The sequence below is a fragment of the Bubalus kerabau genome, chromosome X, assembly GCF_029407905.1.
Source record: "Bubalus kerabau isolate K-KA32 ecotype Philippines breed swamp buffalo chromosome X, PCC_UOA_SB_1v2, whole genome shotgun sequence".
Taxonomy (NCBI): domain Eukaryota; kingdom Metazoa; phylum Chordata; class Mammalia; order Artiodactyla; family Bovidae; genus Bubalus; species Bubalus kerabau.
Genome location: NC_073647.1, coordinates 154,196,289 through 154,222,500, shown reverse-complemented (window position 1 = coordinate 154,222,500; position 26,212 = coordinate 154,196,289). Strand labels below are relative to the sequence as shown.

The following is a 26,212-nucleotide window of genomic DNA, read 5'->3' as shown; positions in this document are numbered from 1 at the left end:
AGGCCCTGCAGTGCATTGGAGATGGAGAGCAGGCTTGAACATCCACACATAAATAGGCAGGGCTGTGTCCCAATAAAACTTTATTTCCAAACACAGTGTGTTGACCCATGATCTAGGTCACTCATGAAAAAGCAGATTTCCTTGAATGTGTAGAAAATAAAATAGTGTTTTCTTTCTTTGTAGGGAGATGTCAGAGACTGGCTTGGCTTCCAAGGGCAGCTTGTATCCCTCACAGCTCCTGGAGGTTTTATTAGAGAAGGTAGCAGCCTGGCTGGCTTTATTCCATTCACACTCACAGGCCGATGCTGCTTGGACATCCCTAGGGGTAGGACAGGTCTTAAATTGTTCCTGGTCTTTAGTAGTTCAGTTCAGTTCAGTCACTCAGTCATGTCCAACTCTTAGTGACCCCATGGACTGCAGCATGCCAGGCCTCCCTGTCCATCACCAACTCCCGGCACTTGCTCAAACTCATGTCCATTGAGTCGGTGATGCCGTCCAACCATCTCATCCTCTGTCGTCCCCTTCTCCTCCTGCCTTCGATCTTTCCCAGCATCAGGGTCTTTTCCAGTCAGTCAGTTCTTCGCATCAGGTTGCAGCATCAGGGTCTTTTCCAGTCAGTCAGTTCTTCTCATCAGGTTGCCAAAGTATTAGAGTTTCAGCTTCAGCATCAGTCATTTTAATGAATATTCAGGACTGATTTCCTTTAGGATGGACTGGTTTGATCTCCTTGAAGTCCAAGGGACTCTCAAGAGTCTTTTCCAGCACCACAGCTCTTTAGTAGGGACAGCAGCTTTTGGAAAATTTGTACAGAGTCAGTCGCTCCAGTATGATTTCTCTTCTTATTTCACTTAGGGGCAGAGCATTGCTGTTAGCCAGGGAAGGCACATCCAGGTTTGTTTAGGTTTGCCTCAAACATGAAGCCTTTCAGAAGCAAACCAAAATGATGCAAAGATTAGTTGGAGGTACTTTAAAGACTTACATTATTCAGCTTCTGATGTGGCTAATATTTATATTCTTTTTCTTTTTTTTTTAAGGCTCTGAAGTAACTGAAGCCAAGATGAAGGAACTATCTGATGAAATCACCACACTTGTAGAATCACTCTGTTCTCCACCAAACATGGGATGTCCAGCCTCAAGGGGAATCTAATAATATGTACTCCAATAAACCAGAATCAAAAGGGTGGTTTTCTTCTTCCTCCAGAGGCAACCTTTGGTTCTTGCAAATTTCTTCAGCTGATTAAACATTTCCCAACCATCTCAATGGACAGAAAGTGTTATGGTGTTTTGTCTGACATATGGTGACGTCCAGATGGTAAGCAAGGATCTAGGTAACTGAGGCTTCTCCAGGCTATATGCGAAGGCTGGCAGGGCACAGACAATGACTAGTTTTGAGTCAAAAATGAGTCTTTCTGTTACCTGGAATTCAGCCACAGATTTACATGTGGCCCAAGCTTATTTCAATTTCTCACTGTTTATTTCTACTAAAAAGTGAAATGAAACAGGTCCAAGACTAGGGTTGGTAAGTAAGGCCCTGGCCTCAGGCATTGAATTTAAGGGAGCATAAAAAAATTCAGGAGTCAAAATCAGTAACACACACACACACACATACACACATACACACACACATATTTATTGAGCTGAAATTCACATAACATAAAATTAACCATTTCAAAGTGAACAATGCAATAGCATTAGGTACATTCACAGTGTTGTGTAACCACCACCTTTATCTGATTCCAAAACATTTCCATTCCTCCAAAATAAATCCCCACACCCATTAGCAGTCACTGTCCATTCCTCCCTCCCAGCCCTCCGCAACTCCTTTCTATTTCTGTGGATTTGCCTGTTCTGGATATTTCATATTAGTGGAATCATACAATATGTGGCCTTTTGTGTCTGGCCTCTTGCACTGAGCTTGATGTTTTTAAAGTTCATCCACAATGTAGCCTATGTCAGTTCTTTCCTTTTTAAGGCTGAATAGAATTTCCTGGTATGGATTAGACTACAATTTGTTTATCCATTCATCCATTGATGGGCATTTGGGTTGTTTCTACCTTATGTCTTTTGTGATAGTGCTTCTGTGAACAGTCATGTGTAAATAATTGCATTTGTTGTTTTTGCCACACCGTGAGGTTTGTGGAATCATAGTTCCCTGACTAGGGATCCAACCCAGGTCCTCGGCAGCGAGCGCACAGAGTCCTAACCACTGGACCACCATGGAAGTTCTGTAAATAACTGAATATCTGTTGTGTTTTTTTTTTTAAAGCTCTTTTGGTAAACAGTTATACCTAAGAGTGGAATTACATATGGTAATTCTATTTGACTTTTGGAGGAAGCATCAGTAGTATTTTAATGTAAGAATTTTTAAAAACCAAAACTCATTTTAAAAAATTCACAAAGAGCAAAATACCATAGTTTAAAATAAAGATAGGATCTAGCCCCGCATCTCCCTCACCTGCCCCAGTCTCCGGTCAGCTGTACAACATTCTTATCCAGTATGCTTCCTGATTTCCCTGTTGAATGTGCTTGCGATGACTTAGTTGTTGCTTACATTTGAGCCTTCTGAAACTAATATAAATATTTTAACTGCTCACTTGATTTTTTTTGTGGTTCTCTTTGGCCTTTAACTTTTTTCTCTTAATGCTGTAAAACTTTATTTTGTGAACTGCTACAGAAGATTCATCTACCAAACATGCAGAAATGAAATGAATACTTCTGGTAAACAAAAATATTAAAGAGCTTTAGGGTGCCACTTGTGAAAATTACAGCTTGAAGATCACAAGAGGCTCCAAACGAAAAGCCCACACGGAAGGTTAAAAGCTGGAATAGGCCTCCTAGAGAGAGGTACGTAAGCGTAAGCACCGAGGGGATTCTTGAACAGCTCAAGGGGTAGTCTGGCTTCAGTGGGAGGTTACAATTGTAATGATTATGACTTCTAAAATAACTTATAATACAGTGCTTATGCTTTGGGCTAATGATGCATGTAAATAGGACCGGAAGGAAGGGCACTTAAAAACAACAAACCAGCCTCTTTGTTGTTGCTACAGGAGATTTTCTCTTTTGGAGACAGCCATTGAACTTGGAATCCAGCAAAGCGCAGAAAGGTGGTAGCATGCCTGCTTAGGATAGTGGAGCAGCTGTGGCCGTGAACACGTAGGAAGGTATTATAACTCACTCATTTGGCAAATATATCTTGAGTCCCCAGGATGAGTAACACCTGGTGTAGGCGCTGGGGGAAGTGAGGGGAAGCAGAATCTGCCCCCCACGTATGTCTCTTTGGCAAAAGGATTATTTAGGCTGGTTTTAAAGAAACAGCAGACAAGGAAAAGCTTTGGAAATGGAATAGAAGTTGCCCTTTTTAAGAGACGTTTACATTTATAGGGGAAACCTCCATGACTCTAAATCTCCGGAACCTCTTGTCAGTGAAGAAGGCAGTGACTTCAATCTGCATAACAACCTTACCCTGGATTCCTGGGCTTTGCCTGGTCACCTCCCTTAAGTGGCCTCCACCACAACATCTTTTCTCTTTAGCTGGAGATGCTAGCAAAGGTGATGGCTTGGGCTGTTTAGAAGTTACTCAGTTTTCCTGGGTCTCTTCCATGTCTACAGCAGGTATACTGCTGCTACTGCTAAGTCACTTCAGTCGTGTCCGACTCTGTGCGACCCCATAGACGGCAGCCCACCAGGCTCCCCCGTCCCTGGGATTCTCCAGGGAAGAACACTGGAGTGGGTTGCCATTTCCTTCTCCAATGCATGAAAGTGAAAGTGAAGACGCTCAGTCATATCCGACTTTGAGCGACCCCATGGACTGCAGCCTACCAGGCTCCTCCATCCATGAGATTCTCCAGGCAAAAGTACTGGAGTGGGGTGCCATTGCCTTCTCCAACAGCAGGTATATATGCTATTAAACTGAAATGAAGCAGGGCCCTCCTGGATACCAAAGACTTTCCATGTCCTGTTTCTTGTAGAAAAAGGCTTCAGTGTCCTGTGCTTTCCCTGAGTTCCAAAGAGTAGACTTGGTCAGTTACTAATTAGGAAAGTGAGAGGATGCAGAAACAAAGGACAGGCAGTTGGGCAACAGTCAGTTCAGTTCAGTCGCTCAGTTGTGTCCGACTCTTTGTGACCCCATGGACCGCGGCACACAAGGCTTCCCTGTCCATCACCAACTCCCGGAGCTTACTCAAACTCATGTCCACCGAGTCAGTGATGCTGTCCAGCCATCTCATCCTTTATCATCTCCTTCTCCTCCTGCCTTCAATCTTTCCCAGCATCAGGGTCTTTTCCAGTGAGTCAGTTCTTTGCAACAGGTGGCCAAACTATTGGAGTTTCAGCTTCAACATCAGTCCTTCCAATGAACACTCAGGACTGATTTCCTCTAGGATGGACTGGTTGGATATCCTTGCAGTCCAAGGGACTCTCAAGAGTCTTCTCCAACACCACAGTTCAAAAGCATCAATTCTTCAGCAATCAGCTTTCTTTATAGTCCAACTCTCACATCCATACATGACTACTGGAAAAACCATAGCCTTGACTAGACGGACCTTTGTTGGCCAAGTAATGTCTCTGCTTTTTAATATGCTGTCTAGATTGGTCATAGCTTTTCTTTCAAGGAGCAAGCGTCTTTTAATTTCATAGCTGCAGTCACCATCTGGAGTGATTTTGGAGCCCCCCAAAACAAATATTGGGCAGCAATAGTTCAGTGATAATACAGAGCCCTAGTTCCTCTTCCAGGGATACATGACAATCTGATGCTTATCTTTGAATTGTTCTGCAGGAACTGAGGGCTTCCCTTGTGGCTCAGATGGTAAAGAATCCGCCTGCAATGCAGGAGACCTGGATTCGATCCCTGTGTCAGGAAAAACTAAGACCCTCACCCTAGTGATGGATGGTGACTAATTATTGAGCAGAAGCAGATGGATTGTTGAACACCCCAGATCGATTGAAACCAGGTTGATGATGTTGACTCCCAAAACATTACCCTGTTGCTGCTTCACACACCAATCAGAGAACTGTGCATGAGCTGATCATGCATGCTTTTACCCCCTTTTGCCTTTGAAGATCTTACACCCTGGCCAGCCAGTAAGATGGATCTGAGATTAGCCTACATCTCCCATCTTCTCTGCTGGTGGCCTCTCAATCAATAAACCTTTCTCTGCTCCAAACTCCAAAGTTTCAGTTTGTTTGGCCTCAGGAGACATATGCACACAGTCTTCGGTTCAACAACAGAATTTGTTTTTCTCCTGTTAATCTGTTATTACAGAAAGTTCTCAGTCAAGAACCTAGAAGGGTAGAGGCAAAATGATTTTTCTTCCCCTGCAGAAGCAACCTACCCTCTTGTACCTGACCTTTTCTTTGGGGAAGGCAGGCTTTACACAAATCTATAGGAAAATAAGCATTTAAGTATAATTGTGATATGTTCAGGGAGCTATGAACGTTAAAGAATAAGGACAAAGACACTTATGGGAGAGTGTAAAATGGGATCCTCCGACAAACTAGTGAGCCAAGAAAGGCCTTTTGAGCAAAGCAGTTACCTGTTTTACACAAATTTGTGCTCATGGTCTCACAGTGCACAATAGTGGGTAGAGAGCTGCACGATCCAGTGGGGGTGTGGTTTCTCAGACTGGCAGGCAGTTGGGTGAGTGGTAATAGTGTTTCACTGGTGTCATCAGCTGCTTGGTATCAGCCCACACTTTTCCTTTATTGAAATTTGGATTGAACTGAAGCTGAAGGGACTCAGCTTCTTTGTTTTCTCCATAAGTTCTCCAGCTCCATTCCTAATTGTCACGTTTGTTGCTGTATTTCTTACTTGGACTTTCTGTTTTGTTGTAGTAAAAAGTACCAGTTATATGCACATCTGTGCTCTGTTAAGGTCAGTGCCAGACATTGACACTCATCACAGTCTCCCCATAGAGTTGAAGTTCTGCACCCTGAAGACGCCATACAGGATGAGGGGAGATACACAGAGACAGCCCCAGAAATCCAGAGTTAGTGAAATGTTGCCTGTGGGTTCTGTGTTAGTGTTTTGGGGGTTTGGTTGAATTTCTTGAATGGAGCAAGAAAGAGCTCAAGATCATATAGCAGCATTGTGTCTGGATCACTTTCTCCCTAGGCTGCCAAACCCTTCTGAGAGTCTCCCTTCTAACTCTTTCACTTGTGGATGGGAAGATGTAGGATTCTTTGAATCTGCAAAATAGAATCAAGCTTGTACTCTTAGGGTCAGTGGTAAGGAAGTAGGATCTATACTCATAATTAATCTGAGTAACATAGTCAGTACTAGCCAGAAAGTTAGCTCTGGGCAAGTAACCAGCCTCTCAGTTCTGAGGTAGGCTTTTCTTGAGTGATACCATTATTTCATTTGTGTTTACATTTGAGTATGGGTTTATTAGTAAGCCAAATGTAATGATGAGCTGCTATTTTACATGTATCTCTGCTTCATCTATTATCAGTAATAATAGGTGAGCCATTTTGAAAAACAGCTCATTTGATTGTGACTCATACTGCCCTTGAACAAAGCAACTGAATTTCCATCTTAATTTGAATTTTGTTAAACATCAAGGTTTTTCACTGGTCTAGTAGACATCCTACCCTATTTCTACATAGGCTTTCCATGTGGGACATACAGACACTGATGGAAATACAAATTGAACTTTTTGAGCTGCTTTTTGCTATGCAGCTTTTGGTCTTTTAGGTTTATGCCCATGAATATGTCTAAAAGATAGTGGCAAAATCTATGGGGCCCACTTTCTATCCCTAAAACTTCTTTGGTATTACCTGCTTACTCTGAGAATACCAGTGTAAAGCTGGGGAATCTAGTTGGCACTGTTTGGTTATATAGTTCATTTATAGCCTTAATGCTAAGTTTTAAACTTCCCTGCTTTTTCTTGAACAAGAAATTGTTTTGAAAATAGAATATTGCTTTAATTTTTTTCTGGGAGAGACTGGGATTACAGATAATATGCTGGGAGTATTCTGAAGAGTTAGATAAAAGCCTAGAACCTGGGGTTTGGGGCCAATGTCCCAGTAAATTAAACTTTTCCACACTGAATCACCCTTTCAGGGAGATCCTCTGAATTAGAGAATCCTCATCATGTACCACAGGCCAGGATGATGAAACTACTTGTTATAGTGGTCACTTCTGTAGAGAATTTAATGATAAGCAGTCAATATGTAGTTAATTTAGATTATCTGCATTTCTGGAATAGCAATTTCTAAATTTATTTGCACAAGTATATATTATTTTAGTGTCCAACTTGAGAAGTATGGAGACTCAGAAGTAATTTTTAACCCAGAATATGACTTCTTTGTTGCCACCATTGATTCTTACCTGGAAGATTTCTGATAGGAGAGAGTTATTTGTGGCTTTTGAAACACTTTTACTTTCCTGGGTAAGTATCACAACTCTCTGACTTTATATAATAAACTAGATGTTTTTCTTCTCTTCCCCATTATCTTTATCTTTTTGTTCCAACATTCCTAGCATAATTCTTGAGTTGGAGGGAGATTTGTTTTAACCTATTTAAGAATGAAAAAGTAAAGAATATGATTACACATTCTGTATTGTTCAAAGGAGACACTATCTAAAGCAGGTTTGTGGTGGGGGGGTGGTAAACTGGCTAAATTCCACCTATTTTTTAAATTAATGTTTTATTTACACATAAGTCATTCACCTTCCTTTATATATTATCTATGGTTGTTTTCAAGCTACTAAAGTAGAGTTGACTGGTTGCCGCAGAGACCCACAAGCCTACAATATTTACTATCTGGCACTTAACAGAAAAAGTTTGTTGACTACTGATCTAAAAGATACAAGGCAAGAAAAATTATTTACAAGTCTCCAGTGAAACCTAAATTTAAAAAACCCTTTTTCTACATAATGAAGATATTCTCTTAAAAAGATTATAAAAGAATTCTTATTCCCTTCCCTGGAGACCATATTATCAAATGGTTCTGGGTTCTTTCAGAGGCATATCATGCAAAAATTCTTATTTTACTATAATATTTAAACAGCATTCTTATTTCAGATGTGGTTATATTTCTCTAGTGAAAAAAATGAGTACAAAAAAATGTACAAGGGAAAGGTCAATTTTTAGTTCAGTTTGTCACAGATATTGTGCACGTGCTGTGTGCCCAACCCTGAATAGATGCGGCTGAGAATATGGAAAAACCTGTGATCTAGCTGGGTGCTTGAACCAAATCCTGATGCATGAGTAGGAGTTGAGTAGATGTATCTTTGTATTAGAAATACTGGCAAGACTGAAAGCTTCCCTAACCTGGGAAAGGAAACAGATACCCAGGCTCAAGAATCACAGAGAGTCCCAAACAAGAGGAAACCAAGAGAGCCACACCAAAAGACACATGATACTAAAATGACAAAAATTAAAGATGGAGAATCTTAAAAGTGGTAAGTGAAAAGCAACCAGTTATGTATAAGGGAACTCCCATAAGAACTTTAGCTGACTTTTCAGCAGAAACTCTGCAGGCCAGAAGGGAGTGGAACAATATATTCAAAGTGATACAAGGAAAAATCCTACAATCAAGAGTACTCTACCTGTCAAGGCTTTCATTCAGATTTGAAGGAGAGAGAGAGTTTCACAGTCAAGCAAAAGCTAAAAGACTTCAGCACCACTGAACCAGCCTTACAAGATATTTTAAAGGGACTTCTCTAAGCAGCAAAGACCACAGTAGAAATCTGAAAACCATGAAAGGAAAAATTCATTGGTAGAGGCAAACATGCTTTAAAGGTAGTTAACCAACCACTTATAGTAGGAAGGTTAATAGATAAAAGTAGTGAAATCATCTATATCCACAATAAGTAGTTAAGGGATATACAAAACAAAAAGATATAAAATATGATGACAAAACTTTAAAGGTGGCTGCTGCTACTGCTGCTAAGTCACTTCAGTCATGTCCGACTCTATGTGACCCCACAGATGACAGCCCACCAGGCTCCCCCGTCCCTGGGGTTCTCCAGGCAAGAACACAGGAGTGGGTTGCCATTTCTGTCTCCAATGCATGAAAGTGAAAGGTGAAACTGAAGTCGCTCAGTCATGTCTGACTCTTAGCGACCCCATGGACTGCAGCCTACCAGGCTCCTCCATCCATGGGATTTTCCAGGCAAGAGTACTGGAGTGGGGTGCCATTGCCTTCTCTGTAAAGGTGGCTGGGGGGAGTAAAAATGTGGAGTTGTTAGAATGTGTTTACACTTAAGAGATTATCAACTTATATATGTGTATGTATATATATGTGTATATATACATATGTTGTTATATGTAAATCTTATGGTAACCACAAATCAAAAACCTATGATACACATCCACAGACAAAAATAGAAAGAAATCAAAACATGAAACTAAAGATTGTCCTCAAATTACAAAGAGCACAAAACAAGAAAGGAAAAAGAACTACATAAACAACCAGAAAATAATGATACCTATCAATAGTTTAAATATCAATGGACTAAATGTTCCAATCAAAAGACGTAGACTGGCTGAATGGATACAAATACAAAACCCATACATATGCTGCCTACAGTAAACTCACTTCAGATCTAAAGACACATGTAGACTGAAAGTGAGGGGATGCAAAAGGCTATCCCATACAAATGGAAAGGAAAAGAAAGCTGGAATAGCAGAACTCATATCAGACAAAATAAACTTTAAAACAAAGACTATAATAGGAGACAAAGACATTTCATAATAATAAAGGGATAAATCAAAGCAAGGATATAACAATTGTAAATATATATGCACTCAACATAGGAGCACATAAATACATTAAGCAAATATTAGCCAGTGCTATCCAAAAAAAATGTGAGCTATATGTAGTATTTGAAAATTTGTAGTAGCCATATTACAAAGTGAAAAGAAACAGGTGAAATTAATTTTAGTAATATATTTTGCTACTATATATGTAAAATATAATTTGAACATCATGTCGATATCTTTTAATGAGATATTTCATGTTCTTTTTGTTATATTAAGTCTTTAAAGTTTGGTGTGGATTTTATATTTACAAACACATCTTAATTCAGATGAGCCACATTTTGAGTGCTCAATAGCTGCATGAGGGAGTTGCTGTGGTGTTGGACAGCACAGCTCTAGACTGTGCATAAAGGGGATGTGTACATCCACCACTTTCTCATGGTGGAACCCCTGGGTGTAATTCAGAGAGCATAAGTATAATATTAAAATCATAAAGCATCTCCTATTTGCTTATGCATATTTTTGTGTTTGAGGTGAAACTAGTATAGTATAGCCACTTGTGAGACTTGCTGTTGGGTGTGGCAGTCTGTCATCTGACTGGTTTCTTCTGGTGGCCCCCAGGTACCTGAGCCCTACCTGCGCCTCTGTTTTTTGAGAAAGTGCTTGCTTCACTCTTAGAACTCTGCAGATACTGAACAGTATTTTTAAAAGAGAGGAAAGACACAGGTTAGTTGGTTTTACTTTTCTAGGGTTTCCCACTCTGTACCCAGGACCATCATAGGGGAAATTTACTTGGCAGGTTCTTTTACATTCCCCTTAATAACATTTGCAAGTAATGAGGATTTTCTGCATTCAAAGGAAAACAAATATTTACAGCAAAATCTACTGATTGTCATTGTCGTACTTCTACATTTTGGCCTTGATTTGGGTATAGTTTAGAAAATAACCAGACCACCTGTCAAAGCTTCAGGGGGAAGCTACTGTTGGTCAGCAAATTTGGCCCTTCTAATCAGGACTGAAGAAAATGGAATTCTTAAAAAAGAAAGGTTGAGACACATGGATAATTCAATTCATCAAACATTTTTGAGTCAACTTTGCCAGTAGGGTGCTAGACAGTAAACTTTGAGCCCTATGTTCAGATAATTCATTCTGATGTTAGGGCAGATCAGAAGAGATTCACACATGAGTAACATCTGAATCTTTCAAGAGTTCTTTAATGGAGAGAGAATCATGTCATGGCATCTTACCTGGGAGGTGATGACATGTATGTGAGACTTTCTCTACTGAGAGAAGCTGTACACACATGTGAACATGCTCAAGGGTGATTTCCTCCAACCTAGGGTAGAATTGGGTAGATTTATGGGATTATGACATGTTTCATGAAGGGTTTTATAATAATAATAATAATGGGGCTTTTAGCTGTTGAATGATGAACAGTTGGAAATGCAGTCATGCTCTGCAGTTGGGAATTTATTAAATTTGTAAATTACACTCAAACCCCTTTCCATGGCTCTCATGATTCCTGCCTGTTTCTGGCTTGATAATAAATAATTGCATATTAGTATAATTCTTTTCTAATCTGAAACAGAATGAAGGCAACCTAGGAAACCTGTAGCAGGAAAGGTGCCCCTAACGCTGATGGCCCAATCAAAGTTGTTTAAAAATGACAGTTAATAAAGGAAAACCATGACTATGAACTAAAATATTTCTTCAAGTGGCTGCGTAAATGATGTCTTAATTTAGAAGTGAGATTTAATGTTTATTGGGCATTTGTTTTAAATTTAGTATATGGTCTGGGTCTATTGATCTTGACAGCACACCTCAATGCAGACTAGTCACATTTCCAGTGCTCAGCAGTGGTTCTCTATGGTATGCCAAACTCTGTGGCTGACCATACAACAGAGAAAATGGGGCTTCCCTAGTGGGTCAGTGGTAAAGAATCTGCCTGCCAGTGCAGGATATGCAGGTTCAAACCCTGGGAACCCTAGGAGGAAATGGCAACCTGCTCCAGTATTCTTGCCTGGGAAATCCCATGGACAGAGGAGCCTGGTGGGCTACAGTCCATGGGGTCGCAAAGAGTCAGCACGACTAAACACACATGCACAGGAAGTAGGAACACCTAACTGAGTCACAACCAGCCAGGTTGCCTGTCTACATTTCTATCAGCAGATCAGGAATGGGCCAGATCCCCCACACCACCTGCTAAGTCTTACTCATGTTTCTAATTTTTTTCTGATGGGTGCAAAATGGTATCTTCTTGTTTTAATATTTCTCTGATTGCTGGTAATATTAGCCATTCTGATCTCCACCTTTCTGAATTGCCTTTTCTTAATCTTTGTTTCTCTTTGATTTCCTGAATAAAAAAATTTATATTTATACTAGCTTTATTGAGATACAATTCACATACCATACAATTTACCCACTTAAAAAGCATTCACAGATTTTCAGTACATTCACAATTTTGTGCAACCATCATCACATTCTATTTTAGAACCTTTTCATCAGCCCCCAAAGTGGCTGTTCCTTGAGCTCCAGGAGACACGTTTACTTTGGGCATTCCCTGTAACCTTGCCCATCTCACAGGCCTGGGTGAACGGTCCATGCACTCTGGTCACTGAGACCCTGGTTTCTGCCTTTCACAGCTTGGTTGTTCAGCTTGTTTTGGAGTGTGTGTTCTTCCGATGGATTCTCCCACAGCCCACTCCCTCACTCTGTGCTTATTGCCAGCATTGGTTTCTGTTTGCTTGCAGCCAGGAGAAAACTAAGTCATAAATTTGTACCTCGAGGAGGGATTTTTGCAAGGAACAGATCCTAGAATGTGAAGCTGATTGAGTTGTAGTGAATGGCTGAGCCCTCCCTCTTTTCTATAATAAAGGGCAGCAAAACTGCTGATCAGACTATGGTTCATTTTTTCCTGGGAATGTATACCTACACCTGTAAAATGTCTAGATGTTTCCCAGGGTGGGCTACTTTTCTGCCTTTCTCAAGGTGCTTCAAGAGAGCACTAAATTTTGGTATATGGTGTCATGAAGAAAGCACACACCGTAGTTGGCGATCTAGTGCACCCAGGGTCTGTCAGTCATGCTCCCTTAGGAAGCAGGCTGCTACGATGGTGCCATGCGTGGTAGGGGAAGCTCCCACCACCTCACTCAGGTGGGGCCTTGGAAGACACTGGGTGAAGGAAATTCAGTGAACACAAACTGAATTGATCAACGACTTCTCTCCACTGCCAGGGAGGCAAATTGACAAGTAGACACTTTACTAAAGATGTTCCAGGGAGGGTCATTCCATGCTTGACATGTTGCTTTTCTTTTTTCCTTTTTAATGAACATTGTTGGCCCCTCTCTGTTCACATCATATAATGGATATCATTCAGGCCACACATTGCAAGACCATGAGATGTTACATCTCATTCTGCTTGAGTCATGGGTGTCACCAAGAGATATATTAACTTGGGAGCTGGATGGGGTGACTGATTTTGAGTTGCTTCCTATTGGGGAAGGGGGTCAGTTCTTTTTTGGTTGTATGCGGATTAGCTGTAGTAGGTGGTAATATTAAAAAATATGCACAGGAATAAAGGAGTGTGTGTGTGTGTACAAACAATAAACTACCAAGGATAGACTGTGCTATATACACTTGTTATTTTGTCTTCCCAGGGAGGAAACCTGTAGTCAGGTTTCTGCTGTGATAATGCTACATAACAACTAAGCACCCTGCTTCCAATCTAGTGGCTTACCAAAGCAGGCAAGCACTTATTTCTTACCCATGGGTCCGCAAGTGGTTATGGCTTTGCAGCACTTGGCTCTGGCTGCAGGTTGGTTTCTGATCTGTTCGATATATCCCTAGTGGCTACTCAAGGCCTGTTCTCATGGCCAATGGTAGAAGTGCCAAAGAGACCAACACAAACCCTGCAAGCACAACTAAAACCTTTAATTCCATTGGCTAAATCAGTAAGGGTTGGGATTTATTCTTGGCCCACAGTAAACCCGGGTAAAGGAAGGGAAGGAAGGAAGAATTGAGGACAAATAATGGCACCCCACTCCAGTACTTTTGCCTAGAAAATCCCATGGACGGAGGAGCCTGGTAGGCTGCAGTTCATGGGGTCGCTAGAGTCGGACACGACTGAGCGACTTCACTTTCACTTTTCACTTTCATGCATTGAAGAAGGAAATGGCAACCCACTCCAGTGTTCTTGCCTGGAGAATCCCAGGGAGGGGAAGCCTGGTTGGCTGCTGTCTATGGGGTCGCACAGAGTTGGACACGACTGAAGCGACGCAGCAGCAGCAGCAACGCATTCTTAAACACTCCTTTCTTTTGAGAAATCAACCATGTAGTTTAAATGTGTTTTCTCTCTCTGCAGAATGCATCATATGTTCAGTTGCTCATGTCAGAAGCCTAGGGTATAACAGAAAGTCCAGGTTGGGAAGGGAGGAGCATTTGTTCAGTTTTAGATATGCTGAATTTGAGCTGACTATGGGATAGTCAGAGAGATGAGACTTTTGGAGATATAGATCCAGAGGCAAACTATTGTGATTGTTTATTTTCTCACTCAAGCTCCTACAGGTTTTATGAGTGGGGCTGATGACAAGTGTTACTAGTTTCTTAGAGTCCTGGTCACTAAGCTGTCCTTATGATGTAACTCTTGTTAAGTTATTCTGGATTCTGAACCAAGACTGGTCCTGTTACCTTTCATATATAACTGTGAGTTATTAAATGTCAACATCAGGGTTCCCTGTGTGAAATTCCCATGCAGCTTTTTATTACTTTAGAGAAGTCTCATGACTGAAGGACATTAGCAAGTCGTATTTTTCCATCTAGACCTGCTTTAGTGCACCATTTGTAAAGATTCTCCTGAAAAAGGATTTTCTGTTTGTATAAATACACTTGAGTCATCATATCTCGTGCAAATTGTTTGTATTGATTAATGGTCTCTTGTTTGCTTCCTTTTGCTTGTTGTATTTATAGCTCACATTACTTATAATTGTTGGACAACAATATCGACCAGATGGCTTCATTATTCTATGTTTCACATTTTGAATTTTAAATGTCATGTTGGATTGCTTGTTAGTGGCCAGCTGTGTCCTAGAGGAGATGAGGCCAGACCGTAGTTCAAAGATCCTGGGTCAGATACCATGGACAGTCAGTGCTGTCTGGGTGTTAGCATTTGAGGTTTCCTCTGGTCCTTGGCTGCGCTTGGAAATTCACACTGTAAGGCCAGGGAGAGAGAGAAACTGGGCATCTAAGGCCTTCTGAACCACTCAGCTGGCCTATGATCTCAATGTGTTTAAAAAACCCTTTACCAATAAGCTTGCAGAATCTACTATATGTTAGAAATTTAAACCACATTTACTAATATTTAAAGGTAAGAGTATCATTACTTTAGTAATGGCCTTTTAGTAAGGGGCCAAGAGGAAATATCGACAACCTCAAATATGCAGGTGATACCAGTCTAATGGCAGAAAGTGAAGAGGAACTAAAGAATCTCTTGATGAGGGTGAAAGCAGAGAGTGAAAAGGCTGGCTTGAGACTCAGCATTCAAACAACTAAGATCATGGCATCTGGTCCCATCACTTCATGGCAAATAGATGGGGAAACAATGGAAACAGTGACAGACTTTATTATCTTGGGCTCCAAAATCACTGTGGATGGTGACTGGAGCTATGAAATTAAAAGATGCTTGCTCTTTGGATGGAAAGCTATGACAAACCTAGAGAGCATATTAAAAAGCAGAGACATCATTTACTGACAAGGTCCATATACTCAAAGCTATGGTTTTTCCAGTAGCCATGTACAGATGTAAGAGTTGGACCATAGAGAAGGCTGAGTGCCAAAGAATTGATGCTTTCGAATTGTAGTGCTGGAGAAGACTCGAGAGATCCTTGGACTATAAGGAGATGAAACCAGTCAATCCTAAAGGAAATCAACCCTAGATATTCATTGGAAAGGCTGATGTTGAAGCTCTAATACTTTGGCCACCTGATATGAAGGGCTGACTCATTGGAAAAGACCCTGATGGTGGGAAGGGTTGAGGGCAGAAGGAGAAGTGGGTGACACAGGATGAGATGGTTGGATGGCATCACTGACTCAATGGACATGAGTTTGAGCAAATTCCGGGAGGTAGTGCAGGACAGGGAAGCCTGGCATGCTGCAGTCCATGGGGTCACAAGGAGTCAGACACGACTTAGCGACTGAACAACAATCAGATCAGATCAGATCAGTCGTTCAGTCGTGTCTGACTCTTTGAAACCCTATGAATTGCAGCACGCCAGGCCTCCCTGTCCATCACCAACTCCCGGAGTTCACTGAGACTCACGTCCTTCGAGTCAGTGATGCCATCCAGCCATCTCATCCTCTGTCATCCCCTTCTCCTCCTGCCCCCAATCCCTCCCAGCATCAGAGTCTTTTCCAATGAGTCAGCTCTTCGCATAAGGTGGCCAAAGTACTGGAGTTTCAGCTTTAGCATCATTCCTTCCAAAGAAATGCCAGGGCTGATCTCCTTCAGAATGGACTGGTTGGATCTCCTTGCAGTCCAAGGGACTCTCAAGAGTCTTCTCCAACACCACAGTTCAAAACCATCAATTCTTCGGCGCTCAGCCTTCTTCACAGTCCAACTCTCACATCCATACATGACCACAGGAAAAACCATAGCCTTGACTAGACGGACCTTTGTTGGCAAAGTAATGTCTCTGCTTTTGAATACTAATATTTAAAAATATGAGTGTCAGTTGGGCATCAAGAAGAAGACAGATGATATACTCAAATAGGATAAATTGAGAAATGGTTACTTAAGGGACTATTTATAATAGCACTGGTCAAGGAAAACAAGGTACAGTGAAGCAACTACAGCTGTAGGAAAGAATGATTAGGCCATGGAATAGCCAGACATTTGGCCTCTGTAATGTGGGTGGGTACCATCCACTCTATTGAAGACCTGAATAGAATAAAAGGGCTGAGTAAGAGGGAACTGCCAATTCTTAGGTGGCTCAGTGGTAAAGAACCCGCCTCCCAATGCAAGAGATATGAGTTCCATCCCTGGGTCAGGAGGATCCCCTGGAGGAGGAAATGGCAATCCATTCCAGTATTCTTGCCTGGGAAATCCCGTGGATAGAGGAGCCTGGCGGGCTGCAGTCCATGGGGTCTCAAAAAGTTGGACAAGACTGAGTGACTAAACAAGAGGGAGCTCCTCCTGTCTGACTGCTGAGCTGGGACAACAGTCTTTTCTGGCCTTGGACTTGGCCTAACGCATCAGCTACCCCTGGGACTTGAGCCTATTGGCTTTGGGACTGGAACTTAACGTCATTGGCTCTCCTTGTTCTCAGGCCTTCAGACTGAGACTGCAGCTACTCATTAGCTCTCCTGGCTCTCCAGCTTAACTCACCCTGCACATCTTGGGACCTCTCAGCCCCATGATCATGTGAGCCAATTCAGTATAACAAACCTATGTCTCTCTTTATCACATACACATACATCGTATTTGTTGTTTCTCTGGAGAACCCTGACTAATACAAAGGGCAAGGCAACAGGTGCCTTTCTTAGAGGGACACATAGACAGTCCTAGCCAATGGACAGGGAAGGAGCTGAAGGAATAAATACTTAAGTCTCACTCTTTTCCCTGATGCCTCCAACTGGTTGAACTCACCTGGAAATTCTAGAGCAAAGGAGACAGTAGCAACAGTATTTAAAGAGTCTGAGATACAAAGCAGGATGGAGAAGGATGAAAAGTGGGGCTGATGGAGCCTTTCCAGATAACCTATCTAAAAGAACTATTGTTACTGCTTTCTTATATACCCTGCCAGAGGTATGCTATGCATACAGAAGCATATATGTTGATCTTTGTAATTTCCATGATATTTCAAACTCCTCCAAAAATATCACTTTAATGGGTACCTAATATTGAAAGGGCTTCCCTGATAGCTCAGTTGGTAAAGAATCCACCTGTAGTGCAGGAGACCCCAGTTCGATTCCTGGGTCAGTAAGATCTGCTGGAGAAGGGATAGGCTACCCACTCCAGTATTCTTGGGCCTCCCTTATGGCTCAGCTGGTAAAGAATCCTCCTGCAATGCGGGAGACCTGGGTTCGATCCCTGGGTTGGGAAGATCCCCTGGAGAAGGGAAAGGCTACCCACTCCAGTATTGTGGCCTGGAGAATTCCATGGACTGTATAGTCCATGGGGTCGCAAAGAGTCAGACACAACTGAGTGACTTTCACTTTAATATTAAAAAGCCTTTGATTATAAAATAGACATATAGGGTACATTTATATTATATAAAAGTCATAATAAATGAAACTCCTTTGTGTACCTGCATCCTGCTTCAGAACTAGAACACTACCAAAACTTCAGGACACTGAGGGTACCTTCCCAATTGAATTCCTTCCCAGGTAGGATAACCATTATTTTAAACTTTATTATCATTTCTTTGTGATTATAATTTCATTATTTCTGAATATATACCTATTCCTAAACAGTGTATTGTCAAACTTAGTATGATTTTGGCATTGATATAGTTTCAACTGTATTTGCATAGTTTGCATATAGACTTCTGAGAATTGATTTTATACTTGACATTATAATTTTGTGATTCATCCAAGTTGATGTGTATTATTGAATTTGTGATGCCATATATTGTTCCATTGTGTGTATATGCTAGAAATTGTTGATTTTACTGTCAATGGACATTTGTCATTTTTACCTTTTTGTAGTATTGCTATCCAATTTCTGTGTGCATTTGTGCTGGAGATTCTCTGGGACAGATACCTGGGAGGAAAAAAAACTGGGTGACAGGGATTATCTTCAACTTTACAAGGTAATACCATATTATATTCCAAAGTTGTTGTTCTAATATTTACCCCCATTGCCAGTTTATTAGTTTTGTTGCTCCATATCTAAACAAAACACCTTTAATCATGAGAACATAACATTAATAGAGTGAAAAAGGAAGACATGTAAGAAAAAATTTTCAACACAAATATTGAATAAAAGACTGATATCAGTTTATTAAAAATTCTTTCACATCAGTGAGAGAAATACAGACATCTCAATTTTTAAATATGGGCAGAAGACTTGAATAGGTACTTCATAAAAAAGGATTTCTGAGATACCAAATAAGCATATCAAAAGGTGCTTGGCTCAGTTCTTCAGGGAAACGCAAATTTAAGACACAATGAGAAGCCACTTTGTGCTCCCCAAATCCTAGCACTAGGAAAATGGGTCATGCTAAATGTTGGCAATGAGGTGGTAGTACCCAAAACTTGTCCTCTACTGGTGGTCATGTATCTCAGTACCACCCTACTGGAAAATTGGTAGTCTCTACTCTACATCTAGGCATAGCTATAACACATAACTCAATTTCCAACAGAAATTCCTACAAAATGTTAGTAATAGCATTATCAATCAGTCAAACACTGAAAAAATAGCCCAAATGTCCATCAAGAGTTGTATATACATGCAACAAAATGGACACATCTCACAACTATGGGAAGAATGAAAGTCAGTACAAAAGAGAACGTTCTATATTTTCTTAATATAAAATCTCAAAATGGACAGAACTAACTGATTGATGGTGATAGAAGTAAGGATAATTAGTTACCTTTGGGGAAGCTGATGACTTGAAGTGGACATACTGGGTGCTTCTGGAACTAATAACATTCTTTATCTTGTTCTGAGAATGAGTACGTGGGTAAATTCATTTTGTGGAAGTTCATTGAGGTGTGTACTTTTTGGTAGTTATGTGACATTTCAGTAAGAATCATCTTGAAAATGCCATATGTTTGGAAATTAACACAAATCTAAATGATCATGAGTAAGAAAAGAAACCAAGATGGAAATATAACTTTATAATAATGACAAAACTGCATACCCAAACTTTCAAGTTAAGTTATATTGTAGGGGAAATTTATACTCTTAGATATTTACATTGGAAAAGAAGAAAGACTAATAAGTATGTATCATATCCAAAGATAACAATAAAGCCTTTTTTAAAAAAAGATACAGAAAGCAATAACAAAAATAAATGAAATAGAAAACAAAGACAATTTAAAAAACTCAACAAAGACCAAAAATTGACTCAAGGAAACAAAAAAAAGAGAAAAACACAAATAAACAAACGTAAGGATGAAAAAGGAGGACATAGCTACAGGAGGTCCAACCATGTTCAGCTGTACAGATTTTGTTTCCCAAAGATTATCCTACTTGGGGAATGTATTATAGAGGAATGTGAGTGAATGCAGGCAGAGTAGTTAAGACTTTATTGCTGTAATCCAGGTATTACAGATGTAATGATTAAAGATGTAATGGTAGCTTTTATTTGTTAGGGAGGACATTCACTTTCTAAAGTTATCCATGTACTGTTTTACGTTTCCTTCTAATATTTTTAGTGTTTTATTTTCACTCTTAAAACTATAATCTTTGGAATTTTATTTATTTATTTTTTTATTTTTTATTTTTATTTTATTTTTATTTTTTTTGTCTTCCCATTAAACTTTATTTACAAAAACAGGCAAGCTACTGGATTTGGCCTGTTGCCAGTTTCTGTTTTATTTTTTTATTTTTATTTTTTTTTTAAATTTTATTTTATTTTTAAACTTTACATAACTGTATTAGTTTTGCCAAATATCAAAATGAATCCGCCACAGGTATACATGTGTTCCCCACCCTGAACCCTCCTCCCTCCTCCCTCCCCATTCCATCCCTCTGGGTCATCCCAGTGCACCAGCCCCAAGCATCCTGTATCCTGCATCGAACCTGGACTGGCAACTCATTTCATACATGATATTTTACATGTTTCAATGCCATTCTCCCAAATCTTCCCACCCTCTCCCTCTCCCACAGAGTCCATAAGACTGTTCTATACATCAGTGTCTCTTTTGCTGTCTCGTACACAGGGTTATTGTTACCATCTTTCTAAATTCCATATATATGTGTTAGTATACTGTATTGGTGTTTTTCTTTCTGGCTTATTTCACTCTGTATAATAGGCTCCAGTTTCATCCACCTCATTAGAACTGATTCAAATGTATTCTTTTTAATGGCTGAATAATACTGAGGTAGAGCTATGATGTTTATTTTCAGATGGAAAACCATTTAACCTAATACAACTCATTTAAAAATAAATGGCAATACTACCCTTGTTGTAAATTAAGTTTCTGCATTTACTTGAATTTGTTTCTGAATTCTGCACTTTGTTCTACCATGAATTTGTCTCTTCCTATGCAGATACTATACAGCAGATTTTACAGTAAGTTTTAATATGTGGAAAGATAAATTACTCTCCTCAAAATTTCCTTTAGTTTCTCCTTGGTTTTATTTTCTTACATTTATTCTTCTATATAAGCTTTAAAATTATTTCACCTTTTTAAAAATCCTTATTTTCATGCTGATTGGAATGGCATTTGTATATTATTTTTAGAGGAATTGACACTTGTCTTCCCTTCCAGAAACATGTTCTAACTTTCCATTTATTCAGGTTACCTTTGCGACGAGTATAATCAAAACTTGACAGCAGTTATGTTCAGTATTTTATGTCTTTTATTTGAATATTTGAAAGTAATATTCATTTTACATTATGCAATTTAATAAGCAAATAGTGCTCATTTAGTTAATCACTTAATAGTCTAAGCATTTCCAACATTTCAAGTTGTCATGTTGAATATGGAAATTTTTCTTGCTCTGAGAAACCTTTGATTTATGATTAGGTTGAAGAGAAGGAAAAGTATTAAAGTTAATCAGACTGGGAGAGATAAATTGGGAGATTCGGATTGACATATACACACTACTATATATGAATATAAAATAGATAACCAACAAGGACCTACTGTATAGCACAGGGAATTCTACTCAATACTCTGTAAAGACCTATATGGGAAAATAATCTAAAAAAAAGTGGATATATGTATGTTATAATTGATTCACTTTGCTGTATACCTGAAACTAAAGCAACATTATAAATCAACTGTACATCAATACAAATTATTAAAAACAATAAAATTAGATTAATTAGTTTAATATAACTTAGCCGACACAGGTAACTTTCAAATATGTTATATACCATTGTCTCTTTTCAGCTTTTGATTTCATCATGTAGCAAAGACATAGGGGATCAGGTCTGGGGTTTGAATCAAATTATCTTCATAGTTTCTGGGTGAATCAGGTTTAGAAGTTCATCCAGATTTATTCAACAGTCTGTAAAGAAGGTACATGTACATCTAACATCTTCCACTGCCTCTGGAACCACTACCATGATGCTTAGAGAGGAAAGAGACTATTTTCAAATACCAGGACTCCCAGTGAGTGGGAATAATCTAAAAGTGGTTATCAACGTGAGAATTGTTTTTTTTTTTTTTTTTTTTTTATGTTTCGGTGAGATTTTCATTTAGCAGAGTAAGGTGACAGATGCAGCCTATATTTATTATTTGGGTTTTCCTATAGAAATAGTTCTGGAAACACCAACAGGCTTGTATCCTTACGTGAGGCAGAGGATCTTTGGAGATAGACATAGAAGGTAAGTGAAGGGGAAGAAGAGAGTGTTGTTTTGTTCCCTCTGTCTCCAGTCTGGGTCAAGAGTCCTTTATAGCTCCTTTATAGCTACTTTGTTTTGTTTCAACCTCTCTTTACTCTTGCCAAACACAAATCCCCCCTTTTTTGGCCACAGCTCTGCAGTGGAAGCATGGAGTCTTAACCACTGGTGTGTCTGTGTGTACTTAGTTGCTAAATTGTGTCCTACTCTTTTGCAGCCCCATGGACTGTAGCCTGCCAGGTTCCTCTGTCCGTGGGGTTTCCCAGGCAATAATACTGGACTGGGTTGCCATGTCCTCCTCCAGGGGATCTTCTTGATCAGGGATTGAACCCCTGTCTCTGCATTGGCAGGTGGATTCTTTACCACTGTGTCACCTGGGAAGCACCTTAACCACTGGACTGCCAGGGGACTCCCAAATCCATTTTTGTTTACTGAAGACAGTACCCAAACCAGACACTGCAAAACTGTGAAAGGGAAGTATTTGGGGAAAATACCTTTTTTGATACCTTTATCTAAAATGAAGCAGACATGAGAATGCGAGGGGGAAATCTAAATATGGTGTGTTTGAGGGAAGGGATGATAGGGTTACTTTTCAGTATACTGTAGTTCAAGCAAGATGTGAGTTGATTCTAGTCGCATAGGTGGAGTAGGGCTCATTTGTGGCAGTGGATCAGGCTACACATTATAATCACCTGGGACGATACAGAAACTGCTAGTGCGTCAGTCCAGCCCTCAACAAGTTCTTACTCAGTTGGCCTAGGATTGGCCGTGGGCCTGGGTCTTTTTTAAGACTCCCAATAAGTCCTAATGTGCAGTCAATGAGAACACTGTTTTGGAGAAATTACCAAAGGTTTGGGAGGATCATTTTTTGCTTGTTTGTTTTTAGGTTTTTTTTTTTTTTTTTTTTTTAACGTGTGAAACAAAATCGCAGCCAGATTTGGCAGGAGATTGCAAAGTGACATGCCAATAGAAAGTAGTAGATCTCTATTTTAGCTTATTTATTCTTACGGAACAACCAGTGTCCTGCTAGTTAACTTTAGGGGGCTATTCTTTGTAAGTTGGACTTTTCATACTGAAATAATATTTCTATCAAATGATCATCATTCCCTCACATTTGTCTTTGTTTAAGTCATATCTTGACCTTCTAAAATATAACTATATTCCTCCAAAATGCCTTTAAAATTTCCTTTTGAGTCCTTCAACTTACACCTTCCTAGAACAGATGACTGGCTTAAATGGTTTTTGTAATGTTCTCTGGTTTATGACTGTGAAAGTGAACCGCAGAACTTGGGTGGGGCTTGAATCCACTGTCTTTTTTTTTTTCCCACTGTATTTTAATTGAAATCACACACCTGGTCTCAGGACTTAATGAAGCTCAGGTTCTTTATATTTCAGTATAGAAGGAATTCAGCGAGAGGCAATGTGATAGGTAAGAAGTAGATAAGTAGATTTATTTAGAAAGACACACATTCCATAGACAGAATGTGGCCCGCCTCAAGAGGTGAGAGCAGCCCTGGGAGAAACACACTCTACGAACAGAGTGTGGACCATCTCAGAAGGTGAGAGGCCCCCAAATATGGGATAGTTTTAAGAGCTGGATAATTTCATAGGCTAATAAATGGGAGTATTCCAGCTATTTTGGAGAAGGGGCAGAAATTTCAAGGAATTAGGCCACCACCCACTTTTTGCCCTTTTATGGTAGGCCTTGGAGCAGTCATGGCACCTGTGGGTGTGTCATTTGGCATGCTGATGTGTTAAAATGAGTGAATGTCGAGGTCCAGGGTTCACTGGAAGTTGAATCTTCCACTGTCTTGGACCTAGTTGGTTCTAACCAGTTATGTCATAGCCTCAATGGCTATGTCATTCTTTAAGGCTTGTGCCCTGCCCTGCTTCCCTCCTGTTTCAAAAGGAGCCTGAAATTGTGCAGTTGTTAATTACTTGAAAAATGTTCTTGATTCTAATAGGCAAGGCTTTAGCTGACTAGGGGTTCTGTTTTCAGCATCTTTTCTAGCAACTGCCTAATTCTAGTTTAACTTCTGTATAATTGTTAAATATTCATTTTCTGCCTGTATCTGAAATTCATGAGTCATATTGTTCTCCATGCCCGTGATTAATCCTTGTTTTCATCCTGAAGAGTTTTTTCTTTCCTTTCTTGTTTTTAATTTCCCAAGAGCCTTCTTGGAATTCAATTTTTATCTATCCTTGCTGCTGCTGCTAAGTCACTTCAGTTGTGTCTGACTCTGTACGACCCCATAGACGGCAGCCCACCAGGCTCCCCCATCCCTGAGATTCTCCAGGCAAGAACACTGGAATGGGTTGCCATTTCCTTCTCCAATGCATGAAAGTGAAAAGTGAAAGTGAAGTCACTCAGTCGCGTCCGACTCTTAGCGACCCCCTGGACTGCAGCCCACCAGGCTCCTCTGTCCATGGGATTTTCCAGGCAAGAGTACTGGAGTGGGGTGCCATCACCTTCTCTGTATCTACCCTTGATATCCCAACAATTTATGCTGGTCCTCTAAGACCATTGCTATAGGACTGAATGGTGTTCTCTGTCTGTTGGTATTGTTTTTGCTTGATTTGATTCTGGATTCCTAAAAAAAAAAAAAAAAACACATTTATGTTTAGATATTTGGAGATTTTCTGATGCTGCTTCATGGCTGATTCTCCCCTGACATAGAGTAGGGAAAGTCCCAAGTGCATCGTCCTGCAGGATTTCCCAACCCCCGCCACCCCACCCATGGCTGGAGAAAGCAGGCTTTTCCTAGGGTTCCCTCTGTCTGTGCCTTCTCCGGCTCTCAAACCTGAGTTATGGGTGACCCCAGAGCTTGAGCTGCGATGTATAGAAGGAAAAACACCAAGAACCTCAATTCCAGGTCCTCATTTAAGACCTGGGTTCCTTACCCAGTCCCACTGCTTTTTCTCCACTGTAGTAGGTAGAATAACGCTCCTCACACCCCGTCCCCAAACCCCACACAAGAAGACGTCAATGTTCTAATTCCTGGCCCCTGTGAGTATATTATCTTATGTGGCAAAAGGGCTTTTGCAAAGCCTAGTTAACTTAATGATGTTGCAATGAGATTAACCTGGATTATCTGGATGGGCCAATGAAATCATCAGGCCTTGATAAGAAACAGCCAAGAGAGACTGAGCAGAGATGTGATAACAGAAGTAGGAGTGATGTGAGGAACGACCGTGAGTTAGGGAATGCAGGCAGCTTCTGGAAGGAACAACTCCCTGCAGACACATTTTACATTTCTGACCTCTAGAACCGTAAGATAATATATTTGTGTTGTTTGATTTTATTATTTTTTTGGCTGTGCCACGTGGCTTGCAGTATCTCAGTTCACCAGCCAGGGATAGAATCCCAGCACTCAGCAGCAAAAGTGCAAGGCCTAACCCCTCAACTGCCAGGGAGTTCCCAATGTGTATTGTTTTAAACCACTAAATTTGTGATTATTTACGCAGCAAAAGAAAACTAATTCATTGACTTTTTAGTGTCCTCTGGTAGTTGCTTTTTGGATCTTGTCTAGGGTTTTTTGTTACAATCCGAGGGAGTGATGTGTTACCAGGCCCTTTCCAGATCCTTGGGCAGCATAACCATAGAAGTGAATATTGCTTTCCCAAGACTCGTAGGCAAACAGAGCTTTTTCTTAAAAGAGATAGCTTGTGCACAGGGGATAAGGCAGCAAAAAAGTGCCAGCTTCCCAAGTAGAAGGAGTGAGTTGCTTTTATAACAAAGGGAGGGTTTGTCTCATCATCACTGATAATTTCCAGAAATCATGAAACTTCTTTGATCTGCAGCAGGTGGCTCTGGGGAGACTATCAGGAATAGGGAGTGCTGCTGTGAAGGGGAGTGAGTGCCTGAGTATTTTTTTTGCAAGAAATCACAGTAACGGATATTTATAGTCGCGCTTTGACTTCACTTTCACTTTTCTTGTGGCAACTAGGTATACTCGTTAGTATAACAGAGTTAATTTTTTATTCCCATCAGCTTGATGT

General features: G+C 40.3%; 1 protein-coding gene, 2 long non-coding RNA genes and 1 pseudogene across 5 annotated transcripts in view; 3 read left to right on the top strand and 1 right to left on the bottom strand.

Moving 5' to 3' along the window:
* Positions 1 to 2,598, top strand: part of CTPS2 (CTP synthase 2) — a 114,804-nt gene extending 112,206 nt beyond the window's left edge. For all 3 annotated transcript variants that reach the window (XM_055563096.1, XM_055563097.1, XM_055563100.1), the window contains one exon: positions 1,035 to 2,598. The gene's annotated coding sequence lies outside the window, so the exon portion shown is untranslated. The remainder of the gene's footprint in view (positions 1 to 1,034) is intronic.
* Positions 2,599 to 2,729: 131 nt separating this feature from the next.
* On the top strand, positions 2,730 to 5,109 carry LOC129640380 (uncharacterized). The gene is made up of 3 exons (XR_008708771.1): positions 2,730 to 2,844; positions 3,048 to 3,161; positions 4,775 to 5,109. It is a non-coding gene; the product is annotated as an uncharacterized LOC129640380 (long non-coding RNA).
* Positions 5,110 to 24,197: 19,088 nt separating this feature from the next.
* Positions 24,198 to 25,240, bottom strand: LOC129638927 (uncharacterized). Its single transcript, XR_008708094.1, has 2 exons — positions 25,115 to 25,240; positions 24,198 to 24,804 (listed from the first exon to the last, which is right to left on the bottom strand). It is a non-coding gene; the product is annotated as an uncharacterized LOC129638927 (long non-coding RNA).
* A 112-nt stretch (positions 25,241 to 25,352) lies between these two features.
* The window catches only part of LOC129638926 (dual specificity protein phosphatase 18-like), a 211,960-nt pseudogene continuing 211,100 nt past the window's right edge, over positions 25,353 to 26,212 (top strand).